The sequence below is a fragment of the Amblyomma mixtum genome, chromosome 3 (genome assembly GCF_055824585.1).
Source record: "Amblyomma mixtum isolate Tamu chromosome 3, ASM5582458v1, whole genome shotgun sequence".
Taxonomy (NCBI): Eukaryota; Metazoa; Arthropoda; class Arachnida; order Ixodida; family Ixodidae; genus Amblyomma; species Amblyomma mixtum.
Window position 1 is genome coordinate 141,284,674 of NC_143014.1, and position 21,674 is coordinate 141,306,347.

General features: G+C 47.9%; 1 non-coding gene and 1 pseudogene across 1 annotated transcript; both read right to left on the minus strand.

Moving 5' to 3' along the window:
- Positions 1–1,377: 1,377 nt before the first annotated feature.
- Positions 1,378–1,538, minus strand: LOC149352178 (U1 spliceosomal RNA). Its single transcript, XR_016291960.1, has one exon. It is a non-coding gene; the product is annotated as a U1 spliceosomal RNA (small nuclear RNA).
- A 12,929-nt stretch (positions 1,539–14,467) lies between these two features.
- On the minus strand, positions 14,468–14,716 carry LOC149352179 (U1 spliceosomal RNA; annotated as a pseudogene).
- Between the last annotated feature and the right edge of the window lie 6,958 nt (positions 14,717–21,674).

Here is a 21,674-nt window from a genome sequence, read left to right on the forward strand (position 1 = left end):
CCGGCATACAAACGCCGGTAGCTTCGCGCCGAACGGGTGGTGCCATTCCTCCCTTCCTGTACGGTGCGGTTCGGGTGTCCACCTAGATGACAGAGAATTACCGCGCCATTTCCTTTCCTCAAAAAGCCTTGCGTTCAAAGGGCAAGGCATCGCGCCGAACGGGTGGTGGCGTTCCTCCCTTCCTGTACGGTGCAGTTCGGGTGTCCACCGAGATGACAGAGAATTACTGCGCAATTTCCTTTCCTCAAAAAGCGTCGCGTTCAAAGGGCAAGTCATCGCGCCGAACGGGTGGTGGTGTTCCGTGGACTGCCTGGCAGCGCTACAACACGTTGTCGCGTTTCACTCCTAAAGGCAAAGCTTAAGTGTCATTAATTAGCAATTAATTAGTATTTAGTCATTAATCAGTAACTAGTCACTAATAAGTAATTTGTCATTACTTCGTCATCAATTATATGTGACGTAATCCAGTGGTGACGTCACCAGTATCACATATGCAAAGTGACACTGGTGTCACTTTGCCTATGTGAAAACGCTTTCGCCTCTACGCACTTTAGACAGTTTCGAACGCGCTGCATATACATTCTTGTCAGGCCTGCGTCTCGTCGTGTCCGCTTACGCTTCTGCATCGTCCTGCATTTCAATGCCGCCACCGTCACAGCTGCTTAAGCCGAGCAATGGAGCCTGATGAAAGGAGAGGTAGGAAGAGTCTTGCGGCCGACAACGCCATGATTATCAATGTGTTATTGCCCGTAAATATTTCATGCTTACTCTAGAGGAGCGACAGCAGCTGTGGTGGACTCCTCTGGCGCCACGTGCCGGGCAGCTACGCGCTCGCCTGAAGCATCGGGACCAATCAGCGCCTAGGCGGGCTCCCGGTATTCCGCTAGCGGTATCAAGGTACACGGTATGCTAAAGGTGTCTATTTGCGAGAACTTCGTTGACGACTTCGAGAACGAGATCCATCGTAACGCTCGCAAAACGCCGGTGCAAACGTAAGCGAAGCGACTGTAGCGACGGCCGCAATAGCCGATAGATGCCTTCAACGTGCGGCCGGCGGTAGCTTTCTTTTCGGCTGCTGCTAGGCCGCACTGCTGGCCGCCAGAAATCACGGAGTCTGCATCACGTCATGTCACGTCATGTTTCACGTCACTTAGTCCTCTGTCGTCATAGCCGAATCCCAACAGCGGCGGGAAAAACCTTTTCAACTTCGAATCCAAATTTCTGAGAAATAAATGCATTTTTCGCTGCCGGCCAAGTGGCAACATAGCCATGACATGCCGAACTATCGGGTTTTGCTATAAAAAATATATTAATAGTGCTCTCCTCAGTGTCCCTTTAAAGCTTATTCAAATCTGATTTTTGCATTTGAACAAAGTAAGGGGGCCGCGCGCACGCAGCCCCCACTACCAAAAATTACATGCCCCATCTGCCTCGATTGAAGCAGTGGCAGGCGTCAGCGTGGGCCCAGTGCAATGCCCACGCCTCTTCCCGGAGGCTCCTCCATCATGACCGAGGATGCCTCAGCACCAGGTAAGTATGCCGACCAGCTGCAATGCCCGGCAAGCCCATTGACTGCGACCACCATATCGTTGCCAGTGAGTTCTGTATTATAAATAACTATTAAACCCGACAACAAAGAGTCTAAGCACCAATTTTAGGCTCTTTAGCTATTAAAAGTCATTTAACGTTTGACCTTTAATTAATGCGCTGCTTGCGGAGTCTCAAACAGAAATTAAGTCGTTTAAACGCACCTGAAAGACTTTAATATGGCTGCATTCTTCCAGCGGCCATGGCGCCACCTGTCATCAATTTCTGTCTTTTTCTTCCCTTCTTTATATTTTTTGTTCGGTTAAAAATGGAACGGTAATAAAAGAAGGCAAAGCTGGCCCCTTTACTAATCGTACAGCCATCGAGAAAAGCGTCAGCGGCGGCTATACCTTTTTCAGGAGCATCAACTGTTTAATTAATTCTCATTGGCGTAGTTGACACGAGCGAAATGGAATCGGACAGATTGTTGGTTGGCAAGCAGTAACCAGTAATTACAGGCTTTCCTTTATGCTTAGCTACAGTGCTGAAATACGCACCCATTGCGCACGCCAAAAGCTGTCCAGCCGCACGCTGGCTCTGTGTTGGAAATTCTTTCATATTGATGTTCATATTTCCACGCGGTGGTGACAATGCCGTGAATAGACGAGCAGGCTGATGTATTAGTGAAATTAAATCTTTATTTTTTTTTAGTTTATTCCGGTTTTCTGCGCAACACGCTTTTAGCAACAACCTTATATACGTTTCCGTCTAACGGCCTAATAACTTACACGCGGTTATTTTTTGTACGGCGGCAGTGTTTCATACTGCAACAACTACTTTAGACGCTGCCATCTGTGCGCTGATTACTTGTGCAGTTGGGGACAAAGTAAACGGAGCACGACATTTTTCTCGCTTTGCCTGAATGAAATCGTCATTATGGTGTGTTTATGGTTTTCTTTTTTTTTTTTTAACGCGCCAAAGCGACTAAGGATATGAGGGACGCCGAAGTGGAAGGCTCCCGATAATTTCGACCGCCTGGGATTCTTTGACAGGCACTGTGAAAGTACAGTACACAGGACTCTAGCATTTCGCCTCTATCGAAATACGACTGCCGCGGCCGGGATTGAACCCGCGTCTTTCGTCAGCAGCCGAGCACCATAACAAATGAGCCACAGCGGCGGCTTCTATGACGTGGGCATGCTGGTAGGGGACGCCAGTGCCCTTTCTCATGGACATAAAATGCCTATTTATCTCTGATAGGGAAAGCGTGATTGCGTTTAGTAACAGAATCGCGTTCTCCGTTTACTTATGTCAGCACGTGTACATAAACAGCTCTTGCTAACAAACACGCCAAGACAAACTACACGTGACTTCTCATTCTCAGGCCATCATTCTCAGTCCCGAGCTCGACCTGAGCCTGATCCCGACCCAGGACCGCAGCTTCAAGCCGGGGCCCGTCCCGGGCCCTCTCCATTATCACTCTATTGAGAAAATGCCCAGCCTGCTAGGCTCGACGTAAGGCCCGGCCCCGTCCCGTTCCCGCTGCAGTTAAAGAGGTAAATTGCTGACTGAGTGCAATTTTTATCGGGGTACACAATAAATAAGTGGCTGGTAAAGGTACTCAAATTGCAATATCACTCGAAAAAAAAAATGGTTTTGTAAGCATAAAACAGGAGAAAATAAGGCCGGCTAGTTCGCCCGCTGCGCTATTTGGACAGTGATCTCGCCTGTAAATAGCCTCCAAGTTATGAGAGCCGATTGAAAATACGCAATAAACACGCGCAATAAACTTTGCGTTACCTCTGGATTTTTAATCAGCCATTTTTTACGGCATTGTTTACGATGTCCAAGTATTATATCGACTTTGATGGCGCAGCAGTGACACTTCTTTTTTTAATGAGCACGATTTCGCGGGTTGAATTCATGGCCGCACTGGCCGCGTTTCTATGGAAACGAAAAACCAAAGCGCCTGCTTATTACGAACTATAACCTTGAAGGCCCGAAGTCTCATAAACTAATATTCTCCTCCGCAATGGCGTTTCTCGTAACGTAGAGATGTGTTTTTAGGGGGCGAAGGCAGATGACCAAGTACTGTCTTGGAACCGACGGCTGGCAGTCGAGCAATCTGTCCTTCTCCAGCGGTTCTTTTAAAAGGAAGAAATAGCGCGAAGGAACACGGACACACGAAACGACACACACACGAGCACTGACTCACAACTGACATTTTATTCTGGTGAAAAGGCGCTTAAATAGAAAACATGAGAGGGTGGGTAACAGGCCTGCTGCCGCGATAACCGGCAATCAGTGTGGTCGCGTCACAAGATGGCAAAGAACACACACAACAGGGAACAAAAGAAGGTTGTAAGCGATAAAAAGACGGTGTAAAGGGCGCGAAATGGTGGTCAGGTAGGTAACATTAACAAAAAAATAAAAAAACAATGAAAAGTACCCAAAAGGGCGGGGAATGGAAAAAACTATGAAGGGTACAGATGAAATTGTACAGGTGAAAACATAAAACTGTAAAAAATATATATACGTGAAGAAGGTAAAAGTTTTAAAAACGTGCCCAAAAGGGGGTGTGAAACTAAAAGCAAGATAAAAGCAGTACCAACGATGATTCCGTGAATTAATCAGCTGTGTGTGGCGCACCAGAAACCTTAGGTGTTTGTCAAGTCACCCAGAAAACCCAGCTCTTTATTTGACAAGGAGAGGGATGGGGCACTGACGCATTCTTGACCAGCATAATGGATTTTAGGGCTTCAACGATTTCCCTCGTCAACCTATCTCGTCCTCGCCCAATAGTGATGCAACGATTAAAGTCAGGGGCGCAGATTCCTTCAGGGGTGTTTTCTTCAATTTTTCGCTTCTTATAGTGCTTAGCCACGTACGTGCCCAGAAATGGCTACACTTTTAACATTGTTTTGATGTTTTTGGAGCCTGATATTGATACACCTTCCCATTTGACCGATGTACCTCTAGAGCACTGCACGGGCCTGAATCTGAGGCCCAAGCCCGGCCCGGGCCCGAGACCTGAAGCCCGAGCCCGGCCCAGGCCCGCAGCTTCAAGCCCGGGCCCGGCCCAGGCCCGCTAAATTATCGCTCTAGCGAGCCCGGCCCGGCCCGTGAATCCCGGAGTGAAGCCCAGCCCAGGCCCGGCCCGGCCCGTTTCACAGTAACGCTTGAGGTATACTGCTCACTCTGAGCAAGTAGACTGCTACTAGACCGATAAGAAACTGGCCGACAAAGGGTCTGAAACCACAGTTTGGCTTGCAGAAAGTTGGTTCTTTTTAACCCAGAAGGAAGTGATTAATAGAGTAGTGCTCGCCAGGCCCTCTTTTAGAGAGTGATCTTGTGTAGGTGCGCAAAGATAAACTCGGAATTTCCTGAAGCCAAATAAAAAGGGCTGCATACGCGCGTAATAGACTACTTTGCATTCCCAAATGATTTTAATCACTTATATTTTGCCGCCCGGAAGCAGTGGGATGACATTTTTTTAGTGAACGCGATCTCACAGGTTGAACTCATAGCCGAACTGGTCGCCTTTCAGCAGAAAAGAAAAGCTAAAAGGCTTGAGTAATTCACGGTGTGTGTTTCGAAGACTATAAGCGTCCTAAACTAATACGTCCTTCCAGAATTCATTTCTAATAGTGTATAGGTATGCTTTGGGATGACAAACGATCAATTGCCAATTAGGACCGGTTAAATTTTACTCTTGCTGGTGGAGGAGAAGATAACGCGCGAACCACGTGATACCTTACAGGGCAAAACACGTGTCATGTCAACCAGGCTGAAGAAGCGAGGAGGGATAGATGTGATTATGAGATGGGATTTACAAACTCTCGCGAGCTTTTGTGGCTATTTCATTTACGAGACGTTCCGGTACGCTGATCAGAAAGAAAACCAAACGATCATTAGTTCGCGAATTTTCTTGCGTGAGGAAAATATAGCTGTAAAATAAAAGCTATGTTTTTGGGGCTTAAGGGCCCAAGGGGAGTCAGGCTGTGAGAGACACCGAAGCAGAGGGCTCCGGATAATTTCGACCACCTGAGTTTCTTCAACGAGCAATGATACTACAAAGTACATGGCTGTCATGCTTGCCGCCTAAATAGAAATGCGGCCGCGGAGGCTAGGAGCAAACCCTGGTTCACCGGCTCAGTAATCAAGCGCCTTGACCACTAAGCCACCGCGGTGTGCAAATAAAGAAATAAATAAGTCCATGAATAAATTTAACAACACTTCTGTTTAGGCTAGATGGTGCATAGCTTATATTGAAATGAATTCAAGCGCACAGGAACACGCACACATGAGGAGGAACACACAGGACAGGCGCCAACTTCATCTGATTTATTCGCAGGTAAGAGAGCGAAAATATATACATCAAACGAGACATGCGCAGTAAAGAAACAGATCGTCTTATCACAATGCGTGCTCAAGGTATCTGTGTTCTGCCTGCAAAATATTAACTGACGTGTCACTCACACAGTCATGCCCCCTCTTCCTGATGTGAAAGGCTTCTAATAATTCACGTGCCGTCTTATCACCGCCTCTGTCAAGTATCTTTATCTTTGTCAGCCGCGGCTCGCACGCTCTGCAGTTCGCACAATGGTCTGCCAAATGTGTCCCTCCACCCCTTAATGCCCGCAAATGTTCCCCCGCCCGGTCATTGACACACCGCCCAGTCTGGCCTATGTAAGCCCTACCGCAGGTCAAAGGTATCTCGTAAACGACACCGGAACAGCAGTCGACGTACTTCTTTGAGTGCTTCTTCCTGCAGCCACTCTGCAGCCCTGCAGCCACCCGCACGAAATGCGTGAGCAAAGTTGGGCGAGTTTCTTCGGTGCGGAGAACACCACAGGAACGCCGTGTCGGCTTGCCACTTTCTTCACATGATGGGCAACCTTGTGGATATACGGAACCACTACTGGTTTGAACGAGTTCCTTTCCAGTACGTTCGCTTTGGCGAACATGACCTGCTTGGTTTTCCGAAGTAGGGCCTCGGCCACAGAAACCATGACCGCGCAGGAGAACCCGGCCATAAGTAGCCGGTGTACTTGCTTATTAAAGCTACACTGCACAGCATGCGGGCACGACTTCGAGAGAGCAGACCCCAGGCATAGGCCGGCAATAGACCTCTTGATAGTTTTTGAGTGAGCAGAATCAAAAGGTAAAAGCTCTTTCTGTGCCCTCGGAGCGTACTCCCAACATACATGATCAACTCCTATAGTAAAATTGGCGTCTAAAAACTGCAACGAACCTTGTAAAGGGTGTTCGTGCGTAAATCTCAATCCCCTCCCGTTCTGCTGAAAGCTCTCCAGGATGCTGCCAACTGCGTCGGTGAAAGAAATGTTGTTTGGTTTTTTCAAACCAATAAGAAAATCGTCTACGTACCTAAAAACTTTCAGCACTCCCTTCCCATCAAAGCTTTGCTCAAGGGCGCGGTCAATAAAAGCTAAAAACAGGTTACAAAGCACGGGGGCTACGTAGGACCCAATGCAGATCCCTTGTCTATGACGATAAAATTTATTCTCAAAAAAGATAAAAGTAACACCTAAATAAAATTCAAGAACGCGCATAAAATTGTCCACTGTAAGACCACATGAGTTCTTGAAATCCACCTCTCCGCTTTCTTCTATCGCGCTCCTAACAACACCGAACAAATCCTCGTGGGGCACAGAATAAAACAGATCTTCCACATCTACACAGAACATATACCCAACTGAAGAATTACCCTCGGGAAACTGTACAACCTGTAGCGAGTTTTTTACAGTGAAGGGGTCATGGACCTGTAGAGAGCCTAGGTGTTTCTGCAGGTACAGTCTTTGTCAAAAGTAACCAGGCTGAATGGTTTGCTTCTAGCTTCTATAGTGTAGCCCTTGTTGCTTTCCTAATAATCAAAAGGTTTTGGAAGGCAAGAAGACCCCCAGTCCTTACCTTTAACGACTATTTAAGCTTGAGGGAAGCTGCAAGGGCTCCACTATACGAGCTAGAAGCAAAACATGCCGCCTGGTTACTTTTGACAAAGACTGTACCTACTGAGGACGTGCTGCCATGTATCGTTTTCGCTTACTATACACCTAAACAGTGCATCTGCCTTATGGGTTTTAGCTGTGAAAAACACAGTGAGGGCATTAAACTTAGAGTCAATAATGCTATTCGCTAAGCCGTTCAGCTCTAATTCCCTGCACATGGCCGCCGCCTTACATTTCACTCTAGTCGCGCACTCTAGTTGCGAATAAAGCTTAGTTTTTTTTCTCAGCGCATACTATAACCCATAGCTCATCCGTGTCGCAGCTCCAATGCCGCAGTTGTGTACTTCACTCTGCAATATTGAATGAATAGTCGGACACCAGCCGTTTATATATGGACCCAAGCCCAGCTCGTGTCCGCATCTTTAAGCCCGAGCCCGGCCCGGGCCCGCAACTTCAGGCCCGGGCCCGGCCCAGGCCCGGCAAAACAGATCATGTCTCGGCCCGGCCCGGCCCGCGGGCCGGGCCGGGCCCGGGCTTTCGGGCCGGCCCGAGCCCGTGCAGTGCACTAGTACCTCTTACCACATGACACTGGCACAGAGTAAATTATTCCTGAATCACAGGGGACATACTGGTCAGAGTGTGTCACCCTGCACCCTCGGGGTGTCCCCAGGCTTATTCACTTTGGAACAGAGGGCGGTAAGCTTCATGGGAGCCGTGAAGACGACATCCACGTCGGCGCGCTGCGCGGCTTTTCTTAGACGACTACTGACTGTGTGGAGGTAGGGCATTACCACAGCATTTCTGCGCTTATTGTTCGAACTATCAGGTTCGATGTGCTGCTGGGACTTCTTGATCATGGAGCCAGCTACGGAGACTAGCAGTTGTAAAGGGTAGCCTGTTGCTAAAAGGCGATCGGTCTGGTTATTGAATCTGTCCAGGAAGAAATGCTCACATGATTTTCGCAGCGCGTTTTGGAAGCCCAGTTTTACTATGCCACGCTTGACGAGTTTTGTGTGGGCTGACGCGAACGGCAGGAGTGCCTTCTTGCCTCTAGGTATGCATCGAACGATGCATACCTCTTGTTTTTAAGCATGAAACACCCAACGATCAGTCAATCAGATTTCTTGACCAGAGCCCCTATTTTTCTGATAACCACACCTGCTGGTCTTACCAACCTAGAGACATATTTTTGTTTTCACCTATACAATTTGATCTGTGTCCTTCATAGTTTTTACCATTACCCGCCCTTTTGGGTACTTTTTCATTGTTTTTTTTTTGTTTTTTGTTAATGTTACCTACCTGACCACCGTTTCGCGGCCCTTTACACCGTCTTTTTATCGCTTACAACCTTCTTTTGTTCCCTGTTGTGTGTCTTTGCCATCTTGTGACGCGACCACACTGATTGCCGGTTATCGCGGCAGCAGGCCTGTTACCCACCCTCTCATGTTTTCTATTTAAGCGTCTTTTCACCAGAATAAAATGTCAGTTGTGAGTCAGTGCTCGTGTGTGTGTCGTTTCTTCGTGTGTCCGTGTTTCCCCGCGCTGTTTCTTCCTTTTAAATGCATTACCAACTAGCCCGGAACCTTGCTCTTCTGAGGTTCTTTCAAGACTACAGATGTGCAGTTGTGGGCGCGAACACGAAACCTAGCAGATGTGGAGCGCTTTCTGGTAGAGGCGTGTGCTCGCTGAAAGCTCAAACAGCCCAAGCCAGCGGTGCTGCGTACTTTAGCAGGCGAACGCGCTTGTGCAATGGGCCGTGTCTCAGGTGTTACAGCCCTCCACTAACAACACCGCTGCAGTGCAGCCTGCTGCTGGATTTTGCGCTTTTTCTTTTCAGTTCCTTCTCTTGTATGGGATTAAACTCGGTCAACAAATTAGCTTTCCCTCATTCCACACGAACAAAAAAAAATGTATTAGTGGTTTACTAGTGAACCACTGTCAAGATTTTAGCGCCGGTATTCCTCCATTTCCGCGAAGTTCCGGGCAACAGACCCCTTTTCCTAGCCCCAAGAAAAAATAAGAATCAGTATTGTTTGCAGTTTCTCTCGCGTAAGGAAAATAAAACTATAACAGACACCAAAAACAAGTAAATAAGCCAACACCATGGCCCTGTTTCCTCCGTGTCGCCCCAAGAACGCCCAGTGTATACTTCATAAAAGAATAATGAATAAATAGCCGTACACAGCCAGTCCTTGTGCGGGCCCGAGCCCGGCCGGGGCCCAGCTTCAAGACCGGGCCCAGCCCAAGCCCGCAGCTTCAAGCCCAGACCTGGCCCAATCCTGTCGAAAAGACACATTTCCCGGCCTGGCCCATGCTTTACCACAATGTGGAAATGCCAACCTTCCCTCATATATCACGCACACAAAAAAAAAAGAAAACAGATAATTCTTCCATGGGAAATACTATTCATCAAAAAGGGTGCGTGCATGCGGCAGTAAAAGCCAGGTTCCCTCACCCCAACCTTCCTCGGCTGCCACAGACCAATATTTTCGCTCGCGCCGAAGAGGCTTCGGCTATTGCTCCGAGGTGCTTGTACACATGCGGAAACCCTTTCACGATGCTCAGACCCAGCATAAGCTATGGAACTGCCTAGATGCCGACGATGACATAGTCCTCTGCTAGCAATCAGTTTTAACGCGACAACGTTAAGCGCCTCGTTTCGCAGAAAAGCCGGTGTTGTCATCGGCGTCGTTCGCCGTGAGCGAAAAATCCCGATGGAAGCAAATAATTAATAAAATTTAGTTGAAAATAAAATTGGGATAACTTAGGTTTGGGTATAAATCGAACCCAGGACCTTCGGATTTCGAGACAGGTACATCACTCACACGCCACGAAGGCTCGTTGTATCAAGCTGAATAAAGGTGGACCTAGTGAATGCGTTGTGGTTCTTGACTTAGTGAAGTGTATTAGAGACATGTGCTGGTGAGTACGTGAGTAATGATGAGTATGATAATTAGGAATTAATTAACTGAGTAGGTGACGCAAAACATGACACGATAACGCTGTGGCCATCTACTCTTAAAGACGAAGCTTAAGCGTCCCCCAGTTTAATGTCGTCACTTCTCCTTTCCCGCACATACTGAGATACCTGCTCCCTTTTGGAAATACGTGAAAATAAAGATGAGATTTGGCTACCAATGGATCGTGCGTCACTAATGGGATGAAGGTATAACTAGGGCTTGGTCCACGCAAGATACTGGCCGGACTTACTACCCGTTACTCGGTATTTACCGCTTTGACGTTCCCAAGTTTCAGGGCTCACTAGCCCTCTGGTCTCACTACTACTCGTGTCTTTTTCGCCGATCCGAGCCAAATGCGAGTACCCCAGGATCCAAGTTTGGATTGCCAAGCCGCATGTAGCGGCGAGGCACCGAGCTCTTCGGAACCGGAAATCAGCGTGAAATGTTTGCAAGCCTCAGGCTTCCATGTCATATGTACGTCTGGATACCCTGCAACCCTCCTCGCATGCGAAACGCTTCCGCCGAGCTATGATTAACAAAAATGAGCCACTGGGGGTTTCTTTTGACGTCCTACGACTTTCTCATTGAATGTCGTCCCCCCACCGAAAAAAAAGTAGTCAGCCTGTTCCTGCTTTTCTTTTAGAGCACTTTTTCTCTCTCCATCAAGCTTGTCATCGCAGCGGACATCGATGAAACCATCAATATCAATTCGAAATTTAAATTACTTTTTTTTCCCAAAGGCCTGTTTTTTTTTTAGTTCACGGTCGACATAACGCGATCCTCATACTCCTACCCCTGTCTGCTCCATACACTTAACAATTAGAATTGCTGTTCACTTATTTCACTGCCAGTATAAGGAACTTCAGTAAAGATAACTCCCGTCGAACTGACACCATGAGGTTGCCGATTACTCAGGCCGTCCTCCAATCCTCCGTAGCCGATCGCCGGCGGACTTGGCGGCCGCGAATGACCGCTGCCGACCCGCCGTGAGCACGCGGAGGGAAAGAGGATGCCGTCTGGTGGATGAAGTCAGCATCCTGGCACAAGCCTCGTTCGCGGCAGGCCGTCCCTCATCGAGCCCAGCGCCGCCTGCCTGTTGCAGCGAACATGGTATTTAACCGCAAGTTGAGAAGAAACGAGCAGAGCGCGGAGAGGCGCGCACTTCCTCCTGTGCGCCTCTATTGAGTTGCGCCGATGTCCCGTGAGAGCCTTTCATCCCCGGGACCGACCGTTTGTCTTTTCGTCTTCGGAGGAAAACTCAGGCTAGCGAGACAACAAATCGAGCTCTTCCTGCCAGGACAGTGCTGGACCAGAAACAGAGAGAGAGAGGGGGTGGGGGAAAAGAAGACCAAAAAAGTACGGCCGAATACAAGAGTAGGAGCAACGAGTACAGGAAAACGGTATAAGGCCGGAGAGGAAAGAAAAATAAGAGCGCAAAAGAACCAAGGGACGACCAGGAGAAACGAAAACAAAGCAAAGTGCGCCAAAAGAAAGAGCGGATGAGTCGAGGAACTTGAGCAGGCAGAGAAGCCGCGAAGGAGCCCGTGAAAGGATCGCGCATCACTGCCAGTGCGTACCCACCGGAGATGCGCTCCCGCTCCGCCGGGCCACACTTCGATTGCTCCAGAAATGCCTGCCTCCTTCCCTTCTCCCCGCTTCTGCTCCTGTCCGCCGCCAAGCGGCCGCAGCAGCGGAGGACAAGAGCCGGTGCTCCTCCATAAACACGTCGGCGGTCAGCCGCCCACCGCCCCCGTCCTCCTCTCCCCGCTTCCTGTGTCGGGATGCTGATTTCTTTCGACGACCCGTCCCTTGACTGCCGCGTGCACGCACCCTTGGAAGAGCGCCGGCGTTCTGCGGTGCCACCTTTACTACGCAAAGTGCCCCCCCTCCCCCCCCCCCCCTTTCCTTCCTCCGTGATGTACTGTTTCGCTTTACGTTTCTCTTCACTCTCTGCGCACCTCTCGTCCGAGCGGCACCCAGCGTAACTTTTAAAAACCATTTCTAAAGAAACCCCCCTCCGCTCTCGCCACCGCTCTTCTTTCCTTCCCCTTCTGGACCGCCCCCACCACACTCTGCCTTTAACAAAAGCTGGAATTCTCGAGCGCGAAGTCGCCGTTTTGACAAGTCGTGTCGGCCCATTCATGGCACCCCCGGGTGCCTTTCAGTTCTCTTCCTGCTTGGAGAAGAAAGACCGTTACAGAAAAGAAAATGTATAAGAAGGGGGGAAAGAACAGCTTCGTTACAATGAGCGCGCGTGGCAATTAACCGACCGCAACCGACCGCATGCTGGAACGCTGTCCGCCTTCCGCGGGGTCTGCTTGCCTGCCGTGCTAAATCATAGCTGAAGAATACCACGACGACAATGGTACGCCGTGTTCCTAACCCCCCATTCCCCCTTCGCTCCGCGCTAGACGTTTCCGCGACGTGTCCCATGTTGTTTGGTTAGTCGCTGAAAGTGCGTCCGCAGCAGTGTTTTGTGCAGAAGTAAATCAAAGCTCTTCAAGACCAACACTGCAGGGCACGCTTCCTTTGAACGATATGTTAGGCGCGCACATGTCTGTGCAGTATATCGGTCTCACAGCAACCTAAATGCCTTACATTTCATAGTTTCAAGAAGACATGCTATAATGCCAGGCGCCAGTCCAGACATTAAGGACAAACTAATGGCAGTTAGTTGCCATATGAGTTTGCATTGTTAAGACCTTACAATAACAAAAAGTTGGGCGAGTCGGTTTTGCGAATACATGGGCCCAAAAACGTAATCTCGTCTTCTAGCCTGTTGTCCTCGTTTTCGTGCGCTACAGTGTACCTTGAAGTCTTCTACAACGTAAAAAGACAATTCACACGGTGCCTAAATGTACAACCCGGATTACCTGCGAAAAAGCACAAAACTCGCTGACGCGCCAATGTCCCACAATGCTTTAAAAGAGCAGGACCGCTGATGTCAACATTGAAATCTTTAACGTAATTTTACTCATCAAGTTCACGGCCTTCTTATACAATCAGTTGATTTTGCTCATAATGCAGGTATAAATAATGATCACGATTAGCAGAAGCAGCAACCACTTTTAGGTGAGTTGAGATTGATATCTGTTCAGCATCTCTAGTGGGTTAGGTGCGTTTCAGAAGACTAAGCCTTGATTCACGAGAATATCTTCTGCGACACCTCTGGGTCCATTTTTTTAAGCATAAAATGCTTTTAGCGCCCGTTGTCGGCACTGTACGAGATTTAACGAGACTCTCTAAGCCCTCCTACAGGACCGGCATACAAGCGCCGGTAGCTTCGCGCCGAACGGGTGGTGGTGTTCCTCCCTTCCTGTACGGTGCGGTTCGGGTGTCCACCGAGATGACAGAGAATTACTGCGTAATTTCCTTTCCTCAAAAAGCGTCGCGTTCAAAGGGCAAGGCATCGCGCCGAACGGGTGGTGGCGTTCCGTGGACTGCCTGGCAGCGCTACAATACGCTGTAGCGTTTCACTCCTAAAGGCGAAGCTTAAGTGTCATTAATTAGCAGTTAATTAGTATTCAGTCATTAATCAGTACCTAGTCGCTAATTAGTAATTTGCCATTACTTCGTCATCAATTATGTGTGACGTAATCCAATGGTGACGTCACCAGTGTCACATAGGCAAAGTGGTGCGGAAAACACTTTCGCCTCTACGCACTTTAGACAGTTTCGCACGCACTGCATATACATTCTTGTCAGGCCTGCGTCTCGTCGTGTCCGCTTACGCTTCTGCATCGCCCTGCATTTCAATGCCGCCACCGTCACAGCTGCTTAAGTCGAGCAATGGAGCCTGATAAAAGGAGAGGTGGAAAAGTCTTGCGGATACGCCACAGCAGAAGACTGTTCGCCCCTGCCGACAACTCCATTATTATCAATGTGTTATGCCCGTAAGCATTTCATGCTTACAGATTTTACTTACTCCTTGGTGCGAAATGCAGGAACGGGCAGCTGCGCTCTGCGCTCTAAAAGCTTATTCAATTCTGATTTTTGCATTTGAACAAGGTAAGGGGGCCGCGCGCACGCAGCCCCCACTACCAAAAATTACATGCCCCATCTGCCTCGATTGAAGCAGTGGCAGGCGTCAGCGTGGGCCCAGTGCAATGCCCACGCCTCTTCCTGGAGGCTCCTCCATCATGCGTGAAAGACATGAGAGCGCAAAACAAGACACGGAGGAGGAAGGGAACAGGACCAACAAGCCCAGTTTCAAGTACTTCCTCCATCATGACCGAGGATGCCTCAGCACCAGGTAAGTATGCCGACCAGTTGCAATGCTCGGCAAGCCCATTAACTGCGACCACCATATCGTTGCCAGTGACTTCTGTGTTATAAATAAATACTAAACCCGACAACAAAGAGTCTAAGCACCAATTTCAGGCTCTTTAGCTATTAAAAGTCATTTAACGTTGGAGCCTTAATTAGTGCGCTGCTTGTGGAGTCTCAAACAGAAATTAAGTCGTTTAAACGGATCTGAAATACTTTAATATGTCTGCATTCTTCCAGCGGCCATGGCGCCACCTGTGATCAATTTCTGTCTTTTTCTTCCTTTCTTTATGTTTTTTTTTACATTGCCTGCCTGTTTCGTCGCAGTCGCCGCCCATGCTGACATCGTTAATTCAATAATTTATTTGGGCGGCGAGATCACTGATTGCATCACCTCAAGACCAGCGCGTGCCGGGTATGTGCATCATGTGTGCACAGATATAGACAGTCCCGAAAGGTAACCGTGCGCAGCAATGGTTAAGATGTCAGCGTAGGCTGGCTGTTGTATACATACCTGCTGCAGCGGGTTTTCCGTGCGTCTGAATGAGTTTGACGCATCGGTCATTATAAAAGTCGAGCCCGCTTTTAATGAATCTGACGGTCACGCGGATTGCGTTCGGTGTATTCGATGGTAAGTGGACTACTCTTAATACAGAAAAAATTGCTAAGTCTGCGAAAATTTGCCTTAATTCCGTGAAAATTGCTTCATGCGTGTGTCCTCCTTGAAAGTAGAATCTACCCCAGCGCTGTCTAGGCTCTTAAGGGTGGTCAAGTTCTACTCGCCGAGACGAAAGCTTGCTGCCAAAAAACTGGTTTAGGGACGGGATATAACTAATCGTGGTTCAAGCGTTCACGGAACTTGGTTTCAGGGCGACCACATTGATCAGATTCCTAGTGGTTGGGAAGTGCTCGTACTATGCGTAGAATGGCTTCGACAGAGCATGGCTGTGCGATAATATCTCTGCCCAAATGCAGTCATCCGAGTCAACATCTGGCCCGCGTTGCCACAAGTCTGCATGCGAGCTAGGTGAAGGGAGAGTTCGCATGTAGACTTGTGGCAACGCGGGCCAGATGTTGACTCAGATGACTACATTTGCGCAGAGATATTATCGCACAGCCATGCTCTGACGAAGCCATTCTACGCATAGTACGAGCACTTCCCAACCACTAGAAATCTGATCAATGTGGTCGACCTGAAACCAAGTGCCGTGAACGCTTGAACCACGATTAGTTATATCCCGTCCCTAAACCAGTTTTTTGGCATCCCTCCTTCCCCACTCCGGCATGCGCTCTATGCCCAGAACCCTTCGGCTCTTCCCTCCACATCATTTCCCTCTGCCCGGCGGACCCTCCCGGGACCTAGAGAACCTCAAGATCTGGGAGTACTGGGAGACCCTGCTGCGCTCGGAGGACCCGGCCGTGCAGACCATCGCCACCGGCCGTGCTGCCAGTGTTATGGACCTTCGGAACATAAACACTTGAGTGCAGTGGGGTCGTGCGGGGACCCTGGGGCGTGCCCCGAATTCCTGTGTAAATAAAGTTTTTTCTCTCTCTCTCTCTCTCTCTACATGCGATCATCCATCGTTCTGGGCGCATGCAGTGACGAAAGCAGCGCAGCGTACGAGCACACTCAGTGTATCAGCTGCACTGTCTACTATCTGGCGCTGCCTGTATACATGATAGCAGCACAAAAGGTAGCAGCACAATACCACAGCGTGGCCAGCAAGGCATTCAAACTTCTCAAATCGCTGCCGTTACTTGATCCACGACCACGCGCAGTAACTTCTGCTTCCACTTTAAATGCTTTTGCCAGTCGTTGCACATGCAAGCACTAGGCGATCAGCGCGTGCTTGACCGGCAGTTACATAAAGTTTAAATGCCGCCTTTTTATTTTCTTTCTGGGGCGGTGTCCCGGGGGCTGAGAAGACGTTCCTCGGTCTCCGCGCTTGATGGAGGCGCGAGTTTTTTCCAGCCTCGGGGTCGAGTTTACGACGCCTCCTCGTAACCGAGTAGGGTGGCAACAGATGTTCATTGTATCTGAGACGAATTGCCATTGCCCTAATGAATATTTTGATGGTAACATCGCAAAAATTCGTAATAAGCAAGCGTTCGTTATATCTGCGTCCGTTGTAAGTGGGCTCGACTGTTACTTGACGCATCGCGAAGCGATGAAACCTGTGCGTACAAGTGAGTTGACGATAGATGTATTTTCCTCACAGCGTGTGATTGCTGTCAGTGGGTTGGCAAAAGATCCGTGATTCCACCACGCGTACCACGCCTATCAGTACTTCGCAAGGCGTGCTCACAGGAAGTCTCGTCCCATTTTCGTATTGTTCGCACAGCAACTCGCATGCCGTGCGAGAACACACCACAGAGCAGAGTAGAGTCGATGTCACGTTGGTCTTGCGATAATGCAGTACAATCAACGGTAGTGCAGCACAAAAAAATTCAGGGGGCACTTTGGCTCTCTAAAGTGCTGCAAGGCGAAAGCGTTTCCTGGCCACTGTTTGTTTTTATTTACTTTTTTTTCATATTTTGTTTTTTATTTATTTTTGGTCTTTTTCTTAATTTTATTGTTTTTTATTTTTATTTTCACGTCTTATTTTTATTTTATTTTTATTTTTGTTTATTTTTATCTTTATTTTTATTTTCCTTTTCTTGACTTTACTCCTTTTATTTTATTTATGAAGCCCATGCATTCACTAGATGCGCCTTTATTCATGCTGGAACCTTGAGCCTTTTAAGCAGTGACGCCGAAAGGCGGACGAATCTGCCGACGCGTCTGTCGACACGGCTGCCGACGCATCTGTCGACACGGCTGCCGACGCGTCTGCTAACGACAGTATGAGGCATTAAAGGCTTTCGCCTTTAAAAAATAGTAGAATAAGCGACATCAACGCAACGACTGCGATGAAGCAAGTAAGCAGGAGGAGGAAGTTGGAGACGTAAGAAGTGATAGCAGAGATTTTCTCATCATCCTTTGCCTTAACTCCGGAAACGCACCTTACCCATAGATTACCGGTTATCACTTATCAGTATTATATGTTTGCCCATGACCATTTCCTATTTTTAACTTCAGCTGAAATATTCCAAACCCTTGTTCGCGTTCTACTTTATAGTGCTTCCTTTCCAGCTCTTCGTGGCGTCATCATCATCATCAGCCTAATTGGGCCAACTGCAGGAAAAAAGGCATCTTCCATATCTTTCCCATTAACCCCGTCCTGTGCCAGCTGCCGCCACCTTATTCCTGAAAACTTCCTCATCCGTCCACGTGACTTCTCTTGGTATCCAATGCTTTACCCATCAGCTATCTTGCCTTCCCCTTACATGCCGTGCCCAGGCCCATTTCTTCTTCCTGATTTCGACTAAGATGTCACTTAGTTGCATTTGTTGACTCATTATACTCTCTTTCTGTCTCTTAACTTTACTTTCCTTTCCATAGCTCGCTGCGCTATACTTAAGTTCAACCCTTTTCGATGGCCTCCACGATTCTCTCCATAGGTGAGTACCGATAAGATACAGCTGTTATATGCTTTCCTCAGGAGGAATACTGGTAAACTTCCATTCACAATCTAGAGTACCTGTCAAATGCACTCAACCCCGCTCATATTCTCCTAGTTATTTTACTCTCGTGGTCGGGGCCTGCGGCCACTACCTGCCCTACCACTTCCAACGTTTTGCTGCCTACCTTAAACTGCTGTTCCCTTCTGAGACTACTCAACATTACTTTAGTTTTCTGCCTATTAATTTTTTAGACCCACCTTTCTGTTTTACTTGTCTAGGTCCTCTACCATGTTCTGGTATTCTTCTCCTGAGTTACTTCGCAATCCAGCGTCATCAGCGAATCGCAGCTTACTAAGCTTTTCTCCGTTAACTCTTATCCCGGACTTTTCCCAATCCACCTATCTGAACACGCAGTGAACAGTACTGGAGCGATTGTGTCTCCCTACCTCACACCGTTCTTAATTGTGCTTTTATTACTTGCACAGCCACCATGGAGGGCTATGATGACTGCACAGCCGCTATAGATATTTTCCAGTACTTTTACAAATGTCTCTTGTACATCCAGGTTGCGTAATGGCTGCATGACTGTTGAGGTTTCGACTAAGTGAAATGCTTTCCCGAAATCTATGAAGCTATATATAGGGGTTGGTTTTATTCTGCTCATTTCTCTATCACCTGATTGATAGTGGGAACATGGTCTATTGTCTAGAAGCTCTAGCGAAAGCCAGTCAGGGCCTTTGATTGACCGCAATCTAAGGTTGCCCTGATTTTATTAGCAGTTGCCTTAGTAAATACCTTAGAGCTAACGGACAGACACAGCTGATCGGTTTCTAATTTTTAAAGTCCTTGGCGTCCGCTTTCTTATCGGTTAAGTAAATTTTTATTAGCTTTCTTTCAAGACATTGGTACGCTCAATTTCCTGATGCATTGCTAATACAGGTTGGCCAGTTTTTCTAGCACAGTCACCCCACCGTCCTTCAGCATATCTGCAGTCACCTGGCCCTCACCAGCGGCGTTCCCCTTCTGCATTGCTTTTAAAGTTTCCTTTACTTCCTCTGTCGTTACCGGAGGGATGTCCAATTCCTATCCCCCAATGCCTCCGTCACTGTTGTCCTGATTACTTTCGCTGCCGAATAAATCTGTGTAGAACCCCCCAGCAACAAGAACTTTCTTACCCATATCAGCAATGGCATTGCCCTCCTTGTCTATTAACGCATGCATCTGATTTTTGACTATGCCTTGTTTCCTCTTTACCGCTTTCAGGCTATCTCTTTTTTTAGAGCATGCTCGATTCTCTGCATGTGAGGCTTCCCTATGTCAGTCACCTTACAGTTATTGACTAACTTCGGTAGCACTGCCACTGGGGTTAAAGGCGCTCATGCTTTCAAGTTTTATTAATAATATATTTCATTTCGTTTCGTAAAAGAGCTTACCAGTATCCTTTCTAGCTACCCTATCCCCTAATTCTACTGCGCACCGCTTAATGATGCGTGTGAGATGGTCGTCGACAGTTATCGAAGGTCGTCTACCTCAGTTAAAGGCACACTAAGGAGAAATTCAAGTTGACTTGTATCAATAGAATGCCAGCTCGCAATCACAAAAGCATGACTTTCACTTCTTGTAAGGTAGGAAACAGTAAGAACTGAAACACTGGTATCGCCACCACAGGATAACCTCGCAAGTAGAAGCGCGACGGCGAAATTTCAGAAAATCGCCACGGATCTGGCTGACAAACGTGCATGAAGACTGCGCTACGAGGAAAACACCTACGGTTAGCTAATGTTCCACGAGCCTCTGCGTTAGCAAGAGCACCGCTCGGCATGTTTGTTTCGTCAACATACCAAGACGCTGGGCTCCATGACCAGTGCTACGAGGAATATTATTAGAGAATTTAAACATGCCCGTAAGCACCAGTCTCTACACATCAGTCGTGACGGTGGCTCAGCGGTGACAGCTGCCGCGCCTGTAGCTTGTCTTGTACGTTTGCGGCGCTGCCGACTCCGCAGCGCTCGGACTATCCTGCCAGACCAGCCGCCTTAGCCCTCAAAAGCATCGCTAGCTGTGTGTGGTTGAGGTCGCTGAAGTGTAGGCCGCAGTTCTTTGGGAGAAGTTCGTTGTCGGGATCGGGAACGGGACCCATCGAAGCGCTGCTGGAGTGAGAAAATACCAATCAATATACGCTATACTCCGTTTCATACATAGCAGTCAACGCAGCCAAGGCTGCGGCGACTGTTCGCGCTCTTCGTCCGCATCGTAATGTAGTGCGTCAAAAGTAAAAATGGTAATGAACTCAAAATTAAAGTAAATGTTGGTTGATATACTTTGATAATAATAACGGTGTTTTATTTTGCAAAAAGATTGCTTTTTCTTTTATGTTCTACAAAACAGAGTGCCTTAGTTTTTTTGTTTTTTTTTCGGTCCCTCCTGCACCAGGTTTTCGCAGCTAGGCCGGCCACGCAGGCATAGAGTTTCTTACTACTACCTAGAGGGAAAGCTGGCGGCGCTGCACTTCAGCCAACATGGACGCTCAAAGCATCATGGGGCGGTGAGCTACTTGTTGCGGCACAGTCGTAGTTTTTCGGGAACACAGAGTGGCAGTACTAAGGCGTTTCATTCCGAAAACGTAGTTCGTGTGTGCGCAGACGACTTTCGCGCGAACGCAGTGTGCAAAAGCCATAGTAGTGAAGACGCGACGACACACGACGCCAATAAAAGGTTTTACTCTTCCGAAATGCCATTAAAAAACCTCTTAAAGTATCTAAACAACAACATTTTTTTTGAAAACATATTTACTTTTAAAAGTGCGCCTGTTAATTACGAAATATTAGTTTTTTTAGTGTTCATCACTTGGCCAATAGGAAAGCTAGTCATGTCTTATTTTAGGCAAACTTTGCACTTAAATGCTTTTCTGCTCGTTTGTTGCAATCATTAGACAAGATATTGAATGTCAGAACGTTTGTAGTTATCAAACAGCTTTATTTTTTTATTATTTTTTGGCCAAAAGTTACAGTTCCGCAACAAGTAGCTCACCGCCCCATGATGCTTTGAGCGCCCATGGTGGCTGAGGTGGTCACGTGGGGTCTCCATGCAAACTCCCATAGACGGCTTGTCAGCTTTCCCTCTAGGTAATAGTAAGAAACTCTATGCACGCAGGCCGGCCGGTCATGTCGTCTGCTTGAGTGGTTCACCTGAAGCATTTCCTTCCTCCGAGACCTGGTGCGTTGTTCTCTTTTCTGAAAAAATCACCGACCGTACAACCGCTGTAGGCCACTCACATGATACGCGTAGCAAATGTTATATATACCATTCCATAACCTACAGCGCCAGTTTCTACGCTTTTGTGAGTTGTGGTAGTAGTGAAAAACAACGATAGTAGATTACGATCGAGCAAATGGACAAGTTTAGTTAGAAAGATGATATTTACAAAGATTGAAAACATGAGAGCGGA